This window comes from Heptranchias perlo, chromosome 20 (genome assembly GCF_035084215.1).
Source record: "Heptranchias perlo isolate sHepPer1 chromosome 20, sHepPer1.hap1, whole genome shotgun sequence".
NCBI classification, from domain to species: Eukaryota; Metazoa; Chordata; class Chondrichthyes; order Hexanchiformes; family Hexanchidae; genus Heptranchias; species Heptranchias perlo.
Window position 1 is genome coordinate 22,219,118 of NC_090344.1, and position 22,412 is coordinate 22,241,529.

General features: G+C 43.2%; 3 non-coding genes and 1 pseudogene across 3 annotated transcripts; 3 read left to right on the top strand and 1 right to left on the bottom strand.

Moving 5' to 3' along the window:
• LOC137336083 (zinc finger protein 850-like) overlaps window positions 1-22,412 on the bottom strand; it is a 242,996-nt pseudogene that overhangs the window by 147,952 nt on the left and 72,632 nt on the right.
• On the top strand, window positions 6,570-6,643 carry trnap-ugg (transfer RNA proline (anticodon UGG)). Its single transcript has one exon. It is a non-coding gene; the product is annotated as a tRNA-Pro (tRNA).
• On the top strand, window positions 10,071-10,152 carry trnas-gcu (transfer RNA serine (anticodon GCU)). Its single transcript has one exon. It is a non-coding gene; the product is annotated as a tRNA-Ser (tRNA).
• On the top strand, window positions 19,658-19,731 carry trnat-agu (transfer RNA threonine (anticodon AGU)). Its single transcript has one exon. It is a non-coding gene; the product is annotated as a tRNA-Thr (tRNA).

Below are 22,412 nucleotides of genomic sequence, written 5' to 3' on the forward strand. Positions count from 1 at the left end.
GCAGCTGGTCTAAAATTTCACCATAGTCTTCAGCCGATCGGCTATCCTTTCCAACCGCTTCTGTCCACCCAATCTCGTTTTCTATTCCTATTTGCAGCAATATCAAGTTGTACACTACCTTATTCCAGTCACCAATATTAGCCTCTCTTTACTAAATTCGTTTACAATGTACGACTTGTTTCTTCAAATAATACTTTTCAGAATTAGTTAATCTGAAGCTACATTGGCATCTGTCTCGGCATCGTCAGAGTATACAAGCTACCATAAGTATATTTTACTCACATTGCTGTTTCCTTTCACTGTGAGGGCGAAGAGACAAAAATGTGGAGACATTAGCTACGAATTTATCAGCTGGGTTGCACCTTTACTTTTCCGACCGTCTCAATCTTTTTTTTCCTTTACCTTTCCCTGCTGGTGTTGCAGGTTCGATCAGCCTTTACCGTTCCAGGAAGCCTGAGAAGTCCATCAGGGGACAACATCGAGACAAGAGACAAGGAGAGATAGTGAGATTCATCTAAATAAAGTCGCTTATAAATGGATGGTTCTGCAAAGTAGCAGAATTTTAGTTGCAGATTGGGCAAGATTCTTTCTTGTGTATTTCAATTTTGCAAGAGTACATTGGGCACCCAATTAAAAGCGCCGGCCAAGTTCGAGTATCTCTCATGCTCTGAGAGAGATAAATGAAGTGAGTTAGATCCAGTTCATTCATTTGAGCATTGAACGGATCTTTAAACAATAATTCAGCGAGCAGAAATCAAACCTGCGAAGGAAAACTCCATTTGATCTTGAATTTAACGCTTCAACCACTCGGCGATCGCAGCGGCACATGGCAGTACTTGCATGCATGGCTGCAGATGCCACTTTAAACTGCCAGTTGCTTCAAACGATGCCCGATAGACCGGCGTTGTCTTGTAGCTTTCCCAGCAGCTTCATTTGATTCGGTGGGTCAAGTTTGGGAAATTGAATGATTTTCAGCGGCAGCTTGTGGTAGTATATTACCTCATTTTCATTACCGGTAATGAACCACTGCAGCCACTGCAGAATTCGGTGCCACCCACAGCCGATCGGCCATCCTTTCAGACCTCTTCTATCCATCCAATCACGTTTTCTATTCCGATGTAGAGAAATGTCGAGTTGCACACTAACTATTTCCTCCGTTCTCTTTCGCAAACATGTCACTGAACAAAACTTCACAAGTCACTCAGGAAAAATAATTCAGTTCAAAATCATTAGCTTCCGAAAGACCTGCGAGGACAGACTGACCAAACCTGCGTTCTGTCGTGAAGCTTGTGGGTGTGTTGTGATCCTAAGGGACAGAGACAGGCCTGCGACACAGAGCGATGGCAGGAACTCAGAAATGTGGCCATAAATGGGCAGACAGTCAGTCACAGTCATTGATTCTGACACACGGCCCGGTAGTTGTTCAGTCAGTCGGGGAGCGAGGCCTGCAGCCAGCAAAGAAAAAGACTGGCCTGAGAATAAGGCAGAGACCCAATCAGACGGATAAACAGACAGACAGATAGACAGACAGACAACGTCAACGTCTAAACGCAGCGTGTTCGAATCACGTTGCGGTGATGTCATTTTCACAGTAGCTCAGGGTCCTGCACACAGGTTTTATAGCGGGGCAGTGTTTTATGGATGGGCTGTTCATTGTTGGTAAAATAATATTGATCGGAATTTAATTTGTTACATTAAAGTGCTCTTTGTTTGTTAATTTTGATCTACATCCTCGACAGTATATACAGAAACAAGTAACAATGTTTAAGGGATGTGATTTATTCAATATTCGTTGTAAAACCCTGTCAGATGGTGTAAAAATAAACACAAACTACCCAACACGCGGGTAAGCCCATAAAGCTAAGATGTATACATGGCCGGTTAGCTCAGTTGGTTAGAGCGTGGTGCTAATAACGCCAAGGTCGCGGGTTCCTATTGCAATATTTTGGTAACTTTTAAAAGTTTGGCAGACTTGAGAAACAAGCGAATCCACACAAAATGTCATGTGGTCAATTTTTTGGAGTAACATCCATTAATATGTTTTTCTCATCTATCTTTTTGAGGTCCAAAGTGGACGGCCTCAAACTTGCTTACGTTGAAATCCATTTGCCGCAGTTTTGCCCATTCACTTAATCGAGTAATATCTCTCTGTAATCTCATTCTTCCATCCAAACTGCTATGAATTCTGTCTATCTTTGTGTCATCGGCAAACTTGGATATGTGGTTCTCGATCTTTCAGCGTATTAACATCTGTAACCTGAATAATTTCACCCGTTACACAGTGACACCAGGGAGAATATTTCCCATCCAGATTTTCGCCACACGAAACTTCCAACTGATGAATATCCTGTAAACGAAAAGAAGAATTGTATATTTAGTTCTTTCGATTGAAAGATCTCGTACCGGCCCCTTTGCCATATCAGATGCCGCTAATCGCTCCCTCTCCCCCGATAAACAGGTAAATTCACACCGACTATTGCAAGGCGGCAGGCCAGAGGAACCCAAGTGCTCACATGGGAACACTAAGAAGTCGATGCGTTATGGAACATACCAGTTGCACCTTGAACTCAAAATGTTCGATTGTTCCAGATGAGGCTCAAACTCACAACCTGGGCATTTCTGGAGTTCATAAAAGTACCGCACTCTGAGCGCTTGCGCCACAAGAGCAGCGCACAATCGGTCCTATCAGTGCTCCCGTCAAACAGCTTCATTTTCCGTCTCTGAATTATCGCTTTGTGATCTTTTTCCGATTTCTCCAAGAAGCCTCCAATCAAGATGCGCTTCGATAAATATCCGCAGTGAACTTTAAAAACCCTGGAATCTGAAACAAAACCCCAGAAGATAAGAACTTTTATTGATCTTATTATTAACTGAAGGACAACTTTTGATGGTGCTTTAAAGAGGATTTAGATAAAGTGTGAAATGAAACTGAGAAACTCTCCCTGGGCTGTCGTTGATTGAAGAGATGGGCGTTATTTCAGTTGAAAACCGAGGCTCGGAACTTTCTGATGGAGAAGTGTGACAGAAGATTGTGGTTCGTGGCAGTTACCGGGGAGATCGAGAGCAGAGGGAGAAAAGTCAAATTCACAGCTGTGACAGCTCAAGTGCTCTGCTTATCTGTAATATTTTTAAAAAGTAATGTACAGTACAGGGAAAACCGATTTGGTATCGGTTCTCAAAAATACTAAAGGATACAGGTTCAAAGGCGGATTTGTGAAGAGGGAACGGATTTAACCGCCAGACCGAAATAATTCCCCATGAATCTGAAGTGTCTTGCGGAAAACGGCAGCGCGAACTGTTATGTTCGTGTCATCACTTCAAAGACCCTCCAATTACCGAAAGTATCTTTGAATGAGTTGTGCACAAAACCGTGAGTGAAGCCGCTTTGCATTTGTCAAACGTGTAGGTGACGATATTGGCGTTAATAAGGGTCGATTTCAATTATTTGAAATCTCACCACACCTCTTGACCCGAAAATCGACGATAAAATCGGGTTATTCCTGTAGGTCGTGAATTGTAGGCAAAGCCGCATCAAACAGATCAGAGAAATGAAGAGCAGAAAATGTGGATGAAATTTGCACGAGTGAAAATCCCTGTTTTTCGGAAGACTCTGTCCCCAATGGTGGAGAGGATTAATATTTCGAGCTGTTATTCACCAGCCTTAACTTCAGTAATTTCCTGTTTGCTGACAATGAGATGAGACGAAATGAACAGGTCTAACGAGCCGGTCTGTCACACAGGACAATGATTCAGTGCAGCTCGTTACCCAGTCAATGGGCTCCGTTATAGCCGCTCCTGTCAGTCACACACAAAGATAAATTGTAAATCGGAAACAGAAAGAGTTAATGTATAACACTTAATATCAACCACCAGTTTTTCCCTCTTTCCGGCTTTTAAAACAATCTGGTTCACAGTTTGTCAAACCCAAAACAGCCTCTGGGATTTGCTGATCGAGAATTTCAGTGGAAATTGGGACCGTCACTTAGTATCGGAACAAATATACCCGCTGAGGTTTCGGGGTTGTTACTGGTTTATTTATATCAGTGAGTGACTGGTTTTAAACTAGGTGAGGATCTGAGCCTGAGGTAAGAGCCTGGGATAGACAAGAGATTCTACAATATATCAAGTTAAATTACATTGATTCCACCAACACTGTACATCACATCCCTTAAACATTGTTACCTGTTACTGTATAAAACTGGTGAGAGTGGAAATGGGAAATAAATGAAAAAACCTTCATTGTATCAAACGTATTATTATTATACAAACAATGTACAGCCTATCCCATAAAAAAGACTCAATGTGAAACCAGTCGCCAGTCCCAGACCCGCTGTGCCCGTGATGTGATTTGCATCCGATTCTGACTGACTTAGTATCAGACGCGCTCCCGTCCACAGTAAACGGATGGGGCCGGATCTACAAGAGAAAAATGAGGACCGACGTCCGCATAACCTGTCTTCATAATTTAACCATTTTAGCCCCGGTATCATTCTGGTCATTCGGCGCTGCACCCACTCCAAGGCCAATATTTCCTTCCTGATGTGTGGTGCCCAGAGCTGAATGCTAACTTTAAATGGGGTCTCAGCAGATATTTCTATCTGTAACATTCTCCCCCTTTGAATACCAGCTTCCTTGAGATAAAGGCCAACATCCCATGAGACATTTAAATCAATTTTTCTACCATTCCACTGGATTTAGCGATTTCTGTACTTGGACCCCTAAATCTCTCTGCTCCTCCACAGTTCCTAGCTTCTCACCATTTAGAAAATACTCTGATCTATCTTGTTTCAGTCCAAAGTAGATGAACTCACACTTCTCCATATTGAAAGTTTGAACAGACTGGGGCTCTTCTGCATAGAAAAGAGAAGGCTGAGGGGTGACCTGATATTGGACTTTAAGATTATCCAATGGTTTGATAGGTTAGACGTAGATAAGGTGTTTGCATTTGTGGAGGTGGGGACTCCAAATCATTGAGGCAATGAATATAAGGTAGTCACTATTTAATTCAACATTGCATTCAAGAGGAACACATTTACCCAGAGAGAAGTTAGAATGTGCAATTCGCTCCCACAAGGAGTAGTTTAGGCGAATAGCATGGATTCGTTTACAGCGAAGCTAGAAAAAGAAATGGAGGAGAAAGGAATATAATGGTTTGCTCATCGGGCTAGATTAAATGGGGATGGCGGAGGCTTGTTTGCAGCATAAACACCGGCATTGTCTTGCTGGGCCGAATTGCCTGTTTCCGTGATGTACATTCGATGTAATTCTATGTTACTCCATCTGCCACAGTTTTGCCAACTCACTTAATTTATCAATTTCCCTTGGCAACTTTATGCTTCCATCTACATGACTCACTGTGACACCTATCTTGGTGTCAGCGACACACGTGGATATACGGCTCTCTATTCCTTGGTCTACGTCATTTATATGCCGGGTCTCTGTCTCCCACCTTCTAACCAACTCCCTACCCATTTCATTAGGTTGCCTTAAATTCTACGCACTGTCATTGTCGTTAACAGTCTCTTATATGGTACCTTATCGAATACCTCTGGAAGTCAATATCATATAACAACCATGGACACTCCATTATCTACCACGTTAGTTATATCTTCATAAAATTCAACTAGTTTTGTTAGACTTGACTTACAAAATATCCATGCTGGCTCTCTCTGATCAATTCATGTTTATCCAAGTGCTCAATCTTTCTTTCCCTAACAACGGATACTGGCAACTTCCCCACAACGGATGTCAGACTAATGGGTCTATAATTTCCAACATCATCTCTGCTACCCATCCCAAATAATGGAGTGACATTGAAATTGTTTCCATCAAAGGAACAATTCCTGAACCAAGAGAGTTTGAAAGATCATGACTAAAGCATGTACAATTTCCTCACCTAGTCCTCTCAGTCCCCTGGGATGGTCACCATCAGGTCCTGGAGATTTGTCTATCTTTCATCGAATTATTTTCTCCATTGCCATTATTTTACTTATACTGAATCCCCTTGATTTATTTACAGTTTTCCACATATCTCTGATATGTCAGCCTCATTTTCTGTGAAGAACGAAGCAAAGTAAATATTTAGCAACTCTACATTTCATGATTTTCAATTACAATATCACCTCCATCTGTCTTTAAGCGGCCCACATTACTCTAAGCCTCCATTCTTTCACTTAATATACTGGTAAAAATCTTGACTGTTGTCCTCATTTTCCCTAACAGTTTTTTCTCCTTTTCCCTGTTTGGGCCTCTTCCGGTTTTTAATTTTCAGCACCAAAATAAACAATACTTTGCTGTAAAGTTCCTCTCAATATTTCTTCACTTTCAGGGAGAGAATTGTCCAAACCGGTAATTTACTTAATGTAACAAACATAAGTACACATAATCATCCGTATATCAACGCATTGATGGACACACAAAGATCGACACAACGAGATATGCAGGCAGCATCGGGATGAACAGGTGAACGAACAAGCTGAACAGACAAAGATGAAACGGTCTGAACCCAAACAGTGACGTATCGCTGATAGATATTAATAAGAGGAGCTGGGGCTGAGCTATCATGAATGGGCGCCGTGGCTTAGTTGGTTAAAGCATATGTCTTGGAAACAGAAGAGCCTGGGTTCAACTCCCAGCAGTGTCTTGTGTAACTAATTATTTTTACCGAATTTGTGGAATTAAGCGACAAAATGGCACTTTGGAATTGGTATTTGTTCAGGTTTGAGGAGGAAGCTGACATCAGATTGACTCTTCGAAAATGCCCTTTCATTGTACAGTCAGACCTCTCATAGAATGTGTCTGCAACGGGTTAACTTAAAGACACGTTCTTGTTTCTGGGCTCGTTGGGGTCAGGGTGTAATTCACGATTTGAGGTTCAAACCCGGAAGTAGTCCTAATTTGGACCTTGACTTGTGATCTTGACCTGCGGTGAAAATCTTTGCAAAGAGGAAAATGAAGTCACCAGATCACTCCACCTGAATCTCCAGACACCGATGAAATATATCCCAGGCTGTTAACAGAAGCAAGGAAGGAAATAACGGAGGCTCTGACCATCATTTTACAATCCTCCCTGGTTACAGGTGATATGCCGAAGGATTGGAGAGCTGCTAAAGTTGTACTGTTGTATAAAAAGGGAGAAAAGGATAGATAAAGTAATTATAGGCCAGTCAGCCTAACCTCGGTCAGGCTGAAGGTATTCTATTAAATCTACTCTGCACTTCCTCCACGGCCAATACAGGGAGGAGGGGACTCTTGACTGACAAGCCTCAGCTCCATCAGGAGAGGGAGACTGACCCACGCTCTCTCTTGCTTCTGGGATGTGCCACTTTAGAAAAAAAAGGTGAATTTCTCTGTATCTTTAAACGCTCTGTCTCACTGCACATGATTTAAAGTGTATTGTGGGACGCTGTGAGTGTCTCTGTACCTGTAAACTCTATGACTCACTGCACGGATGTTTAATGTGTACTGTAGGATAGTATGTAAGTATCTCTGTATCTTTAAACTCTCTGTCTCTCTGCACAGGAATTGAAAGTGTATTGTAGGATGGTGTGTATGTCTTTATGCCTTGATACTCTCTGTCTCTCTGCACAGCATTGACAGTGTATTGTAGGATGACGTGTGTGTCTTTATGCCTTTAAACTCTCTGTTTCACTGTACAGCATTGACAGTGTATTGTCGGATGGTGTGAATGGGATGAGGGTCTGTGGGGCGAAGTGTAGCCGAATGGGAGCAGCGCCCGTTTGCGGGGTGAGTATTGCACGCTTGATTTTCTCTCTCCCTTCTATCTTTCTTTCTCTCTTTCTTTCTTTCACCTCCCTCTCTCCCATTCTTTCTTTCACTCTCTTTTCATTCCTCTTATTTCGTTCTTTGTCTTTCTGCCCCAGCACCTTTGTCTTTATCCTGTTTTTGTTCTCTCATGTGTCTCTGTTGGATGATCCAAAATTCAGACCCGCCGCTTCTTCCAGCTTTTCCTTCCTTCCACAATCATCGTTCATTTCATTGAGACTTCACTGCGGCCTTGCCTACTCTAACATTCACTTTCACATTCTTACGCCTTTACGTTTGCTCTCCATCGACCGCTGTTTCTCGGGGGCACATGTCCCGTTCGCATCAATGTTCATTTGTGCCTTGAAACCAATCGATACATTTCGATCTGCTCCAGAGACAAGCTCTTAGAAAGCAGGGCTGGCATTCGGAAGGACAGCGCATACTTTTCCGTGAAATTTCCACGGGATATCTTGTGACACGGGGGATGTTAACTGAAGAACTGGGTTTTGTTTCCATGGTCGTTGGCGCTTTTCCCCGAGCAGTTGATGTGCGGGAGAGACGGACGGTGCTACATAGCTGCGAATGACGACTGAAAGGTGCATTTTTGGCAATCTGGGCGGTGCAGGAAAGTCGGAAATGTTCCGCTTGATCTTAAAAGGTCTGTGGAAATGTCCGATTGAAAAGGATTGAGGAGAAATGAGAAGAGCGACAATGGTGAAAAAGTGTCGATTACAGGAGGTTGGCCGTGATCGAAAGGCCCTTTGAATGTCCGGCGCGGAGGGGATTTTGTTCGGAAACGGCAGACTTTAAGCGCGTGAGGAAAGTGAAGTGCGAGCTGCGTCCTTGGGTCAAATTGGGTGTTTTCAGGAAAACAGCCATTGTGAAATCACAAAAATGAAAACAGAAAATGCTGAAAACGCTGAGCAGGTCAGGCTGCACCTGTGGTGAAAGAAGCAGAGGAAACGTTTCAGCTCTATGACCTGAATCAGCAGAACTGAAAAGTTTGGCATGGACGTGAGGAACTTTGTTGTCTTCGATGCTGGTTTCCATCTCTGAATTATGTGGGCTCGAATCTAACTGCTGCCAGAATTTGTAGAGTTTTTCATTTTGGCCGCCTCACCAAAAACCCTTCTTTGATAAGAAGTGCTTTTCCGCATTGCTGGTTTACACCTGTTTGCACAATTCAGCAAAGTCTGGATTGCCACCCAACTGTTTCTTAGACGGAGGTGTTGGGACTGCAAGTTGTGATCTCGGCGAAGTATCAACCAATGTGCACAATGGCGCCCTGGTGAACCGAGTACCTCTTATAGTCAGTATAATATAAAAGATATGTACCATAATTATCAATTTCTTCTTTGCATCACACTCGGATTTATTATCAGGGAATGTACATGAGCAGGTCGATTTACGTCACGCTCCGGTCGCTTCGCATCGCCTCCCACAAATAGAATAGAATCAAAGAAAGGTCACAGCACGAAAAGAGGCCATTCGGCACATCGAGTCCGTGCCGGCTCTCTGCAAGTGCAATCCAGACAGACCCACTCCCCCACCCTATCCCTGTAGCCCTGTAATTTCTTTCGTTTCAAATACTTATCCAGTTCCTTATTGAAGACGATGATTGAATCTGCCTCCACCACCCCCTCGGGCGGTACATTCCAGATCCGAAACACTCGCTGTGTGAAGAAGTTTTTCCTCATGTCACCTTTGGTTCATTTGCCAAACACCTTAAATCGATTTTCTCTGCCCCTTGAACCTTCCGCCAATGGGAACAGTTTCTCTCTATCAACTCTGTCTGGATCCTTCATGATTTTGAATACATCTATCAAATCTCCTCGTAACCGTCTCTGTTCCAAGCAGAATAACCCCAGCTTCTCCAATCTATTCATGAAACTTATACCCCTCATCCCTGGAATCATTACAGTAAATCTCTTCTGTGGGGATTTGGTATTAACATCGCCGAATCCCCCACCATCAACATACTAGTGGTTATCATTAATCAGAAACATAACTGGACCAGGCACATAAATACTGTGGTTCCAAGAGCAGGTCAGAGGCTGGATATTCTGCGCCAAGTGACTCACCTTCGAATTCCCAAAAGCCGTTCAACCATCTACAAGGCGCAAGTTGAGTGAGTTGGAATACTCATGTGATGGCCATCGACCTGAAACGTTAACTCTGTTTCTATATCTAAAGATTCTGCCTGACCTGCTGAGGATAAACACATTTGCAGTTTTTATTTCAGATTAGCAACATAGCCAGAATTTTAATTTTGAATAAAGGGGGTTTCGCATACTTTTGCATGCGACGAGGTGGCCGAGAGGTTAAGGCGATGGACTGCTAATCCATTGTGCTCTGCACGCGTGGTTTCGAATCCCATCCTCGTCGTTATTGCGTGTAAGTTTTGTTTCTCTCATTCAGTCCACCCAGAAGGTCTGGTCAAAGTCCCATCCTTCTCGAAACGGCAGACGGAAGGTTTTGCATTGTTTGCTGAAATCAGCAACAGTTCCTTCCAGGAAGGTGTTGAGATTGTGAGATTATGAGATCGCGGAATATCAGAGTGCACATTGGTGTCATTGTAAAATGAGTAAATCTTATGGTCAACGTAAGAGAAACTTACGTCCCATAATTATGATTTATGTCCGGATCATTTCGTCTCTGTGTATGTTTAAAAGGGATGTGCTGTAAGTCCCGGATCATACTGTGTGCGTTTTACCGGATTTTCTTGATACCCTTTTCCTTCTGAACTGAAATGACGATCCTCTCTCGAGAAAAAGGTTCACCGCCTGCTTCGGGCAACTGGTCGGAAAAATAACAAAAACGGATGAGACCAAGTTCATTCTGCTGGTCTTCCATTCCAAGCTCCGCACTCTATCCCCCATTGAGTCCCACCCCCGCCTGGACATTATAATCTGCGATATTCATAAGGGAATGGAGAAGCAGAATATCAGGGTTATAATTTTCTTGGTTCCTCAACACTGAATAGCTTCAATTGTAATGATTCAGAAGGTAATCATAGAATCGTAGAATCTTACATCACAGAAGGAGGCCATTCGGCCGTCGTGCCAGTGTCAGCTTTTTCGAAGATCTGTCCAAATTAGACCCACACCCCAGATTTTTCCCAATAATCATGCAAATTCGTCCTCTTCAATTGTGTCCAATTGCCTTTTGAATGATCCCATGGAATCGGCTTCCACCATCCTTTCAGGAAGTGCGTTCCTGATCTGAACAACCCTCTGTGTGAAAATAATTCTCCTCAATTCCCCTCTAGTTCTTTTGCCAATTATTTTAAATCTGTGATCTCTGGTTACCGAACCACTTGCCAGAGGAAACCGTTTCTCCCTACTTGCTCTTTCAAAACCCCTCATTATTTTGAATACCTCTATTAGGTCTCCCGTTAACCATCTCTGCTGTAAGGAGAACAATCCCAGCTTCTCCAATCTCTTCAAATAACTGAAGTCCCTCATCCCTGGTATCATCCAGGTCAACCTGCTCTGAATCCTTTTCAATCCCTTTTCATCCGAAGGTGTGGTGCCCAGATCTGTACAATATACTCCAGATGAGGCCTAAACACTGATTTGTAAGGATTAGTATGATTTCCATTTTTTGTATTCAATGCCCGTATCTACAAAGCCAAGTATCCCATATGCTTTCTTAACCGCTTTATCAACTTTCCCTGTTTTGTGAATATGCTCCCCCAGGTCCCTCTGCTCTTGCAACCCCTCATAAATTGTTCCATTTAGATTATACTGCCTCTCCATATTCTTCTTCCAAAAGTGCATCACTTCACACTGATCGGCGTTAAATCTGTCACGTGACCGCCCATTTCACCATTCTGTCCATGTCCTCCTGAAGTCTGCTACTATCTTCCTCACTATTTACGATGTTGCCAAGTTCTGCATCATCCGCAAACTTCCAAATTGTATTCCCTATTCCCACATCCAAGATATTTATATATTACAAGAAAAGCAATAGTCCTAATACCGACCCCTGGGGGATTCCACTGCATATTTCTCCCCAGTCAGAAAAACATTCGTTCACCGCTACTCTCTGCCTCCTATCCCTCAGCCTATTACTTGCCCACGTTACCACCGGCACTTGAATCCCACGTGCTTCTAGTTTTCGAATAAGTCTGTTATGTGTGAATTTCTAAAATGTGTCCTGAAAATAACTGTAACCCCGTAATTTTATTGTTAAACAATGAGAATACAGATATTAGGACCGGATGATAGATCGGGTTCATTCCCATTATCCGCAGGTGACGGGACCCGAGGAGGGGAAATCCCATCTCGGATTTTCTGTTCCGAAAACGGAGACGGAAAATAGCAAAACTCAACCCGTCGAAATCCAACAATTGGACGAAGAACCAACAGCCTTTTCCCATCCCGGGTTTCCAGACCTGGCTGTTGAAGGAAGCCTGATAAGTCCATTAGGGATCAACAGCGAAAGTGAAGAAACGCAGACAGAGATAGATAGATACATGCAAAGAAAAATAGTATAAATCTCCAATTCTGTGATTGAGCAGAATTTAGGTGGCAGCTTAAAGGAAATTCGTCGCATGCCGTGAAATCTTAGACGTGTACATAGGGCTGGATTCTTACATTATTTCTGAAAAAAGTAAACACTGCCTGGTAACTACAGCTCTTATTTATTTGACCCTTTTACAGTGGCGGTGTGAAGTGATTTCGAATCTCAGTGAATTTCAAGACCATGCTTGACCCACTCGTTTGGTCACCCACAGGTCGCACGCGGTTGTAGACTGCGCAGGCTCATCACAGGAACTCTGCCAGACTGCATGTTCCAGACTTGTATCCAACGCTACACGTGCAGCCTGCAGCCGTGTTTGCATTGGTGGTTCAGTGTCGAACCCTCGCCTGCCGACGGGAAACCAAGGGTTTGGTTCCAGGCCAATGCAGCTTCCTTGACCTTTTGTATCTGTACCCATGAGATCGCCTGAATTGGGATAAATTCATGTGCCGGCTTCAATCTGTACAACTTCTTGAAAGATTATCTTCATTTCGTCTACGTGTCTTTCGTGGACAAACCCTCTGCATTCTGTCCTCTGGTGTTCAAACATGATCGGCTGGAGATAAGTCAAACCTGCCTTCTGCACTTGCTTCAAAGATGTGAGAAGCCAATTGGTGGTTTTTGACGAAAAATGGGGACGCAAGGGGGCTCATACCGGGATTTGAACCGGTGAAACTCCATGAGCGAGAATCAGATCCAAAGTCCAACTGGTAACAGAGCCGTGCAGCCACTGTAAAATTTCGCTGCCACGCAGCCGATCCGCCATCCTTTCAGAACACCATGGCCATCCAAACTCGCTTTCTTGTACGATATACGATGTAGAGCAATATCAGGTTCTAAACAAATTCCTTCAGATCAACAATATTAGTCTCTCTTTATCAAATTTGTTTTGAATGTACGACTTGTATTATCAAGTAACACTTTACAGAATGAATTACTCTGAAACGACATTGTCGTCTGTCTCCCCATCGTCATAGTTTACACTCCACCATAAGTACACTTTACTCAAATTGCTGCTTTCATTCACCATTAGAACGAAGAGCGACGAATGTGGAAACATTAGCTCCGAATTTATCAGCTGGGTTGCACCTTTCCTTTTCCGAATTCCTCAGTCTTTTTTTTCTTTACCCTTCTCTGCTATTGTTGCAGGTGAGATCAGCCATCGCCGTTCAAGGAAGCCTGAGAAGTCCATTGTGGACAATACAGAGAGACAAGAGGCGGAGACATGGAGAGATGGAGAGATGCATGCAAAGAAAATAAAGAGGATAAATGTCAGGTTTTGCAAACTAGCAGAATTTATGTTACAGATTGGGAGAGATTCCTTCTTGGGTCTTGAAATCTTGCAAGAGAAGATTGGACACAACTTAAAAGCACCGGCCTCGCTGGAGAATCTCTCATTCTGGAGAGAGATAAATGCGGTCAATTAACTCCAATTAATCTATTTCAGCACTGAAGTGATCTTGAAACAGAAGCTCTGCGAGCAGAATTCAAACCTGGGCAGGAAAACCTCAATTGAATTTTGAGTCCAACGCTTTAAACACTCGGCCACCGCAGCTGTAAACCGCATGTTCATTCAGATCGGATTCCAAATGGACACATGCTGCTGTTACAAACGCGCGCATTGATGGTGCTTGGGGTCGAATTCTTACTTGTTGCGCTGGAGACCTTGGTTCGATTCCCGATACAATGCAGGATCATTCTGTAACAATGAGGAGCTGAGGAGCAAAAGTATACTATTTCGCCCCTCGAGCCTTATGCGCAATTCAGTGAGATCCTGGTTGATATGTAACCTAACTGCATATTATCGCCTTCGCCCCATGTCCCTTAATGCCTTTGGTTCACAAAAATCGATCAATTTCATTTTTAAAATTAACAATTGAGCTCGCATCAACTGCCGTTTGCGGAAGAGAGTTCCAAACTTCTCCCTCCCTTTGCTTGCAGAGGTGTTTCCCAACTTCACTCCTGAAAGTCCTGACCCTAATATTTAGGCTGCGTCCCCGAGTCCGAGACACGCTAACGGGCGGAAATCTTTTTTTTTTCTATTTACCCCATCAGTTCCCCTTAATATTTTGAAATGTTCGATCAAATCAGCACTTAATCGACTGAATTCGAGTCAAACCCGAGTTTATGTAATCTCTCCGCGTAATTTAAACTGTGGAGTCCAGGCAACATTCTAGTAAATAGACGCTGCACTCCCTTCATAGCCAATATATCCTTCCTAAGGTGCGTTGCCCAGAACTGAAGGCAATACTCCAGGTCTGGTCTAACCAGAGCTTTGTATAACTGTATCATAATGCCTATCCCCTTGAATCTAGTCCTCTGGACATAAAGACCAACATTCCATTAACCTTTGTGATTATTTTTTGTACCTGTCCATGACATTTTAATGATGTGTGTTCATGGACACCAAAGTCTTTTTGGACCTCCACTGTTTCGAGCTTTTCACCATTTAGAAAGTGCGCTGATTTATCCTTTTAGGTCCAAAGTGGATGACCTCACACTTGACGAAATTCATATCGATTTGCCACAATTTTGCACATTCATTTATTATATTAATGCCTCTCTGTAATTTGATGCTTTCATCTGCACTGCTTACAATGCTGCCCATCGTGGTGTCATCGGCAAACTTGGATATGTGGCTTTCTATCCCGTCATCTAATATCCGCCTGAATTGGGAAAAATCCAAATTCAGTTTCAATCTCCTCATCATCTTGAGACATTTTATTTGCTTCATGTGTATTGCGCCGACGAAACTTCGGCATTCAGTCCACTGGAGCTCAAACATCCTCTGGATATAATTCAGTTCCACCAACAGCAAAACTGAAAAGATGTGAGAAGACAATTGGTGACTTTTCACGAAAAGGCGAAACACATGCGGCCTCGTCCGGTATTTGAACCCGGGACCTCAATAAAACTCCGTAAGCGAAAATCATACCCCTCGACCAACGAGCCGCTGTTGCTTTATTTGTGCAGCCAGTGTAAAAGTTGGTTGCGTCTCACAGCCGATCGACCAACCTTTCAGACCACTTCGATCCATTCAATCTCGTTTTCGATTCGGGTGGACAGCAATATCAAGTTGTGCACCAACTATTTCCAGTCACCAATATTAGTCTCCCTTTACCAAATTGCTTTCGAGTGCACGACTTGAGTTATCAAGTAAGACGTTTGAGAATTAGTTGCTCTTAAAATACATTGCTTGTGAGGATACTCAGAGTCGTGTCGATTTGTGGCACGCTCTGTTCCCTTTGCATTACAACCGACACATAGAATTGAATCATAGAAGCTGATAGCACGGAAAGAGGCCATTCGCGGCATCGAGTCCGTGCGAGATCTCTGCAAGAGCAATCCAGCTAGAACCACTCCCCCGCCTTTCCCCGAAGCCCTGCATTTTTTTTTCCTTTCAAGTACTTATCCAGTTCCCCTTTGAAGGCCATGATTGAATCTGCCTCCATCACACCCTCGGGCAGTGCATTCGAGATCCGAACCTCTCGCTGTGTAAAAAAGTTTTTCCTCATGTCACCTTTGGTTATTTTGCCAAGAACTTTAAATCTATGTCCTCTGGTTCTTGACCCTTCCGCCAATAGGAACAGTTTCTCTCCATCTTCCATGTCTGGATCCTTCATGATTTTGAATACCTCTATCAAATCTCGACAAAACCGTCTCTGTTCCAAGGAGAACAACCTCAGATTCTCCGGTCTATCCACGGAAGTAAAGTCCCTTATCCCTGGAATTATTAAAGTATTTTTTTTCTGCACCCCCTCGAAGGCCTTCACATCTTTCCTGAAGTGCGGTGTCCAGAACCCCACACAAAATTTCAGTTGTGTTCGAACCAATGTGTTATAAAGTTTCATCCTGTACTCTATACATCTATTTCTAAAGCCCAAGATGCCGTATGCTTTTTAACCGCTTTCTCAACCTGCCCTGCCACATTCAACGATTTGTACACATAAACCCCTCTTTGTTCCTCTACCGCTTTTACATTTGTGCCCTGGAGTTTATTTTGCCTCTCCTCGTTTTTCCGACCGAAATGTATCACTTCGCATTTTTTTGCGTTAAATTTCATCTGCCCCGTCTCCGCCCATGCCACCAGCCTGTCCATATCCTTTGAAGTCTATCACTATCCTTATCACTGTTTGCTACCCTTCCAAGTTTTGTTTCATCTGCAAATTTTGAAATTGTGCTCTGTGCACTCAAGTCCAAGTCATTAATATATATCAAGAAAAGCAGTGGTCCAAGCACTGATCCCTGGGGAACGCCACTGTACACCTCTCGCCAGTTCGAAAAACAACAGTTCATCAGTAATCTGTTTCCTGCTGTTCGTCAATTCTGCATTCATGTTGTTTCTGCCCCGTTTATTCCATGGGCCGCAATCTTGATGAGAAGCCCACCATGCGGCACTTTAGCAAACACCTTTTGAAAGTCCTTATACACCACATCAACTAAATTGCCCTCATCTATCCTCTCTGTTACCTCATCAAAAAACTCTAAGAGGTCAGTTAACCACGATTTGCCTTTAGCAAATCCGTGCTGCCTTTCCCTAATCAATCCACCCTCGTCCAAGTGGCTATTAATTCTGTCCCGGGTTATCGTTTCCAAACGTTTCCCCACCACTGAGGTTAAACTGACTGGCCTATAATTGCTGGGTTTAGCCGTACACCCTTTTTTTTGACAAGGGTGTAACCTTTGCAATTTTCCAGTCCTCTGGCACCACCCACATATCTAAGGATGTTGGTAGATTATGGCCAGTACCTCCGCAATTTCCACCCTTACTTCCCTCAGCAACTGAGCATGCATCCCATCCGGACCGGGTGGCTTATCTACTTTAAGTACAGCCAGCCGTTCAAGTGCCTCTTCCTCATCAATTTTTAGACCATCCAGTATCTCAACGATCACTTCCTCTGCTGAGACTCTGGCAGCAGCTTCTTGGTAAAGATAGATGCAAAGTACTCATTTGGTACCCAGGCCATCCCCTCTGCCTCCATGAGTAGATCTCCTTTTTCGTGCCGAATCGGCCTCACCCCTCCTCTGACTACCCGTTTACTGTTTACATGCCTGTCGAAGTCTTTTGGATTCCCTTTTATGTTGGCCGTCAGTCTATAGTCATATTTCTCTTTGCCTCTCATTCCCTTTTTCACTTCTCCTCTGAACTCCCTAAATTCGGCCTGCTGAATTAACGCATAAAAAAAGTCAGCATTTCTTTCAGCCGGAAACAGAAAGTAACTGGTTGATTAATGGCGATTTGAACAAATATTCGTCTTTTTTACAGAGTTGAATGAGTTTTGAGAAATTAATACAGTGAACTAATACAGTAAAGTTGAATTCCTGATCGGGAACCGCCTCAGACAGCGCATTACTGCCCATCCCTGGGAAACAAGATACTATCGAAACTTTGACAACACATCTCAGGTCCCCCTACAAAGTCACAGCTTGCCAGCTGTTCCGAAATTTGGAGCCTGGCCAGGGAGTTCAACGCTGGACCTTCAGCTCACTGCCCACTTTAAAAGTCTGATACTCTACCGACTGAGCTACCCAGGCTCGATACCACATAAGCTCCCATCGTACATATTCATGGGAGATCTCTGAATTATCCCTGCAGTCGTCGAACGAGGGTGAGGTCCGTTTGATAAAATTCTCAGCAACGTGCAGAGGAGAATCCTTGTTCCTGTTGAACAAGATGTAAGAAACATGAACAGTGAACTCGTGAGTTTACAATTCTTCTTGTTTGTGTCAAATGTCTTGTCATTCGTTAGCAGCAATTAAAATAGCACTTTACCCAGCGGCTCAAAATCTGAACTTGTCCCACACGGGAGTTGGAAAAGGCATCTCGACCTTTCAGCGTATTAACATCTGTAAGCTGAATAATTTCACCCGTTACACAGTGAAACCAGGCAGCATATTTCTCTTCCAAATTTTCCCAACACGAAACTTCCAACCGATGAATATCGGTTTAAAGAAAAGAAGAATTGTGTGTTTGGTTCTTTGATTTAAAGATCTTGTACCGGCCCCTTTGCCATATGAGCTGCCGCTAAAAGCCCCCTCTCCCCCTGTGAACAAGTAAACTGGCATTTGCTATTGAAAGACGGTAGGCCAGAGGAACCCAAATTCCCACATGGGAAAACTAAGAAGTCGATTGTTGACCTCCATACGTTTGTCCCACAAGAGCGTATTGTAAAAACGACTGGTTGTTAACAAGTTGCTTTATGGAAGATACCATTTCTACCTTGAACTCCGATCAAAATGTTCGGAGTAAAAGATTTGATTGTTTTAGAAGACGCTCGAACTCACAACCTGGTCATTTCTGGAGCCCATACTGCTATAAATAAGTATCGCATGCTCAATAATTGTGCAACACGAGAGCAGCGAACAACCGACAGCATCAGCGCTCCTGCCAAACAGCTTTATTTTCGGTTTCTCAATTATTATGATGTGGAGATGCCGGTGATGGACTGGGGTTGACAATTGTAAACAATTTTACAACACCAAGTTATAGTCCAACAAATTTATTTTAAATTCCAAATTTAAAATAAATTTGTTGGACTATAACTTGGTGTTGTAAAATTGTTCTCAATTATCACTTCGAGATCTTTCTCAAACACAAGCCTCCAATCAAGATGCGCTTCGTTAAATAACAATTCCTAAATCAAGAGAGTTTTGATCAATCATGACTAAAGCATGTACAATTTCCTCACCTGTTCCATTTCATCCCCTGGGGTGGAAACCATCAGCTCCTGGAGATTTGTCTATCTTTCGCCTCCTCATTTTCTCCATTGCCATCATTTTACTTGTACTGAATCCCCTTGATTTATTAACAGTTTTCCTCGTGTCTCTGGTATGTTAGCGTCATCCATTTCTGTGACGACCGATGCAAAGCAAAAATTTAGCAACTCTGCCATTTCCTGATTTTCAATTGCAATTTCACCTCCATCTGTCTTTTAGCAGCCCACATTACTCTCAGCCTCCCTTCTTTCTCTTAATATACTCGTAAAAACCTTGAGAGTTGTCCTCATTTTAAATCATAAGTTTTTCTCCTTTTCCCTTTTTGCTCCTCTTACGATTTTTTTAGTTTCAGCACCACAATAAACAACACTCCGCTGTGAAGTTCGGCTCAATAGTTCTCCAATGTCAGAGCGAGAATTGTCTGAAGCCCTGATTTATTTAATGTCACAAATACAATCACACATAATCATCCATGTATCAACGCACTGAAGGATACACAAAGATAAACTCAGCGAGAAATGCAGTCAGTGTCGGGATGCACAGGTGAACGGACAAGCGAAATGGACAGAGACAAAACGGCCTGAACCCCCAACATTGAAGTGTCGCTGATAGATATTAGTGAGGAGGTGGGGGCCCCATATTATCAATTGGCGCTGTGGCTTAGTTGGTTAAAGCATCTGTCTAGTAAACAGGAGATCCTGGGTTCAACTCCCAGCAGTGCCTTGTGCAGCTCGTTATTTTACCTAATTTATGGAATAAAGCGACAAAATAACAATGTGGTGTTCGGATTTGTTCAGGTTTCAGGAGGAAACGGATAACAGAATGACTGTTCAAAAACGCCCTTTCATTCCACAGACAGACCTCTCAGAGAATGTGTCAGCAACACGTTAATTTGAGGAGACGTTCTTTTTTCTAGGCTCGTTGGGATCGGGATATAATTCACGATTTGATGTTCAAAGCCGGAACACACCCTAATTTGGACCAAGACTTGTGATCTTGACCTGCGGGACAAACGTTTGCAAAGAGGAAAAAGAAGTCCTCAAATCGCTCGACCTGAATCTGCAGGCCCAGATGAAATATATCCCAGGATGTTAACAGAAGCAAGGAAGGAAATAGCGGAGGCTCTGACCATAATTTTCCAATCCACCCTGGCAAAAGGTGTCGTGTAGGAGGATTTGATGATTGCTAACGTTGTACCATTGTTTAAAAAGGGAGACAGGGATAGATCGAGTAAATACAGGCCAGTCGGCCTGAACTCGAGCTGAAGTATGAATCGTCATTTAGAAAGGCACGGATTAATCAAGGACAGTCAGCTTGGATTTGTTAAGGGATGGTCGTTTGAATTGAATTATTTGAGGAGGTATCAAGGAGGATCGATGAGGGTGTCGCGATTGATGGAGTCAACATGGATTTTAACGAGGCTTTTGACAAAGTCCTACAGGGCAGATTTGTCAAAAATGTAAAAGCCCATTGGATCCAAAGGACATTGGCAAGTTGAATCTAAAATTGGCTGAGCAGCAGGAAGCAAGCGGTTGTGGTCGACGGGTGCTTTTGTGACTGGAAGGCTGTTTCGAGTGGGGTTCCGTGCGGCTTCGTACTAGGTCCCTGCTTTTCATGGTACAGATCATTGATTTAGACTGAAATGTAGGGGGCATGATGAAGAAATTTGCAGATGATACAAAAAATGGTCCTGTGGTTGATAGTGAGGAGGAAAGCTGTCGACTGCAGGAAGTTATCCATAGAGCGGACAGGTAGATAGAAAAGTGGCAAATGCAATTCAATCTGAAGAAGTGTGAGGTACTTCATTTAGTGGGGCGGGGGGGGGCAAAAAGGCAAGGGAGTATATAACAAATATTGCAATTAATTTGCAATTTACACGCCCATTCTGCAAATTTACTAATGTCTTCCTTTATTATTCGCATTTTTCTTTGTATTAACTACAGCTCGCAATTAGGTGTCGTCCCTAAGTTTTGAAATTGTACTTCCGATTCCCGTGACAAATCATGAATGTAAATTTTGAACAAAAGTGGTCCCAGCACCGATAAATTGTGAACAACAGTGGTCTCACCACTGATAAAGTGTTAACAACAGTGGTCCCATCACTGATATATTGTGAACAACAGTTGTGCCAGCATCGATAAATTGTGAACAACCGTGGTCCCAGCGCCGATAAATTGTGAACAGCAGTGGTCCCAGCACCGATCAATTGTGAACAACTGTCGTCCCAGGAATTTTGATCTTGAACTGCAGTTGAAACTTTTGCACAAAAGAAAATAACGTCCCGAAATCGTCCCACGTGAATCTCAAATGCTTTGGGAAGAAGTTCAATCGAAACAATCAGGACTTTAAAGGCACCTCAACGACCTGAACTTTCGTTGAATGAATTGTGTTCGCCATTGCATTCGAACGTGAAATCGCTCTTGACTTTCATCTCACTGAAGCAGAGTGTGGCCGCTTTGCATCTGTGATCATGTCGGTGGCGTGTTTAGCTTTGATATTGATCGCTTCCAATTTGTAAAATTTCATCAATCGTCAGGAAAAATAAACCAAGAATCGAATTGTCCCTCTCAGTGATGAACTGAAGGGATTGGTGATCCAAGCAGATCTGGAAAATGCGTGGTGCAATCGGTCAGGAGTTCCAAATCCACCCTCCAGCCACTCGGCAATTATATTGAATGAACTTTACTCTGGCCCAGTGTCACCGCACTGAAATCGAGTATTTCTCCGGCATGTTTTTCTTCATAGTTGCTGGTTTAAGAGTGAAGACTGGCTGGTTGGATTTTCACTCCTACAAGCTTTAATCATTCATTTTTCACTGACTGTAGACAGTTGTTATATTGGTCGCTGCAATCTCAAAGTTTAGCCCAGTGAATTATTGGTTTAGCAGGTGATCTCTTCACCTGTTCTCGGCGGTGTTATCCGCTGGCGTGAAAGTTTGATTGTTCGAGCCCTTATTTTATTTTTCCTCAGGATTCATCGCCTCAAAGTTCGAGGGTTTCAACGCATGTTTTGGAATCCAGAAAATGTACCGGAATCATTGCCAGCTGAGCAGGGCTGATATTTCACCATTTACCCTGCGGTCGGGAATCAGGCACATGAATCATATAAAGGAATGGAACATTGGCTTCACGGTAATTACAAATCTCCTTGACAGACAAACCCCGAAAGGCCCGAAGGGAGGCCGCATTCGCAGCAGGAGAGCTGGTTCGCTGTGACATGGAGATTTCTGTAGTGAGTGAGACCAGACTGTTCCTATGTTCAGAGAATACATTTCACACCCTTTATTTTGGAAAAGCAAAACGGTGGGGATTTTTGTCATAGCCCGATGCCTTTCGTGTTGTATCAGATGTTCCTCGTTGCGTTACTTTCATCTTGATCGGAGAACCAGTTCGGGCGCTCCTGTG